This window comes from Sinocyclocheilus rhinocerous, unplaced genomic scaffold, assembly GCF_001515625.1.
Source record: "Sinocyclocheilus rhinocerous isolate Xijiao unplaced genomic scaffold, SAMN03320098_v1.1 C36027860, whole genome shotgun sequence".
NCBI classification, from domain to species: domain Eukaryota; kingdom Metazoa; phylum Chordata; class Actinopteri; order Cypriniformes; family Cyprinidae; genus Sinocyclocheilus; species Sinocyclocheilus rhinocerous.
The window spans coordinates 1-772 of NW_015771002.1; the positions used below are offsets into that span (position 1 = coordinate 1).

Below are 772 nucleotides of genomic sequence, written 5' to 3' on the forward strand. Positions count from 1 at the left end.
CTTTGAAACAAAAAAGCATGTTGAATAGCACTAACTGAAAAAAATGCATTGCATTAACAGTGCTTGCATTTTAATGATTTATCAAACTACCTGTAATAATTTTCTTGACTTCTTTTTTTGAGATTACAAACGTTTAAACTATTCCCCCCTCTCGTGTTACATCTGTGTATTCTTTGAACATTGATTATTGCTGCTTACAGCTCTATTCTTTATTTAAAGGTGAACAAATAGCTGCATGAGAATTCTGTAGACAACGGCCGAAAACATTTTCTTTTCTTACAGTACTTTTACTTTCCATCTGAATGAAGACTGAAATCTGTGCATGTGACAAGCATGTTTAAGTACACAATTACTAATGACATTGAAAATGAACACATTGACATTTCTCCAGATATTTAGCTGCTATGATCCATCCACGCTGCAGAACGTCTCTCAGCCTCGAGATTTAATCGCTGTTAAAGGTCTGGATCTCCAGATCAGACAACATGTTCCTGCAACCACAGAGGACCAGATTATAATTTGATTCTTGAAATGTTTCATTCAACTAAAATCTCTAGGGTTGCCCAAAAAGCAACACTTACCTCTGCTGCTCTGTGAGCTCAAACTCCTGCTGGACCCTCTGGATGAGTTTTGGGGTCTCGGGCAAACAGAAGCCAGCTGAGATCTGCACCAGCTCCACCGCCTGATTCACTTCACCAGCCTCCTTTACACACGTCAAGAACCTGTTCAACAGCTCCTCACTGAGAGAACAACACATCAGTGTGAATACTCA

At 39.4% G+C, this 772-nt stretch overlaps 1 long non-coding RNA gene across 1 annotated transcript; it reads right to left on the reverse strand.

Moving 5' to 3' along the window:
• Positions 1–291: 291 nt before the first annotated feature.
• On the reverse strand, positions 292–756 carry LOC107735393 (uncharacterized). The gene is made up of 2 exons (XR_001639394.1): positions 582–756; positions 292–491 (listed from the first exon to the last, which is right to left on the reverse strand). It is a non-coding gene; the product is annotated as an uncharacterized LOC107735393 (long non-coding RNA).
• Positions 757–772: the final 16 nt, after the last annotated feature.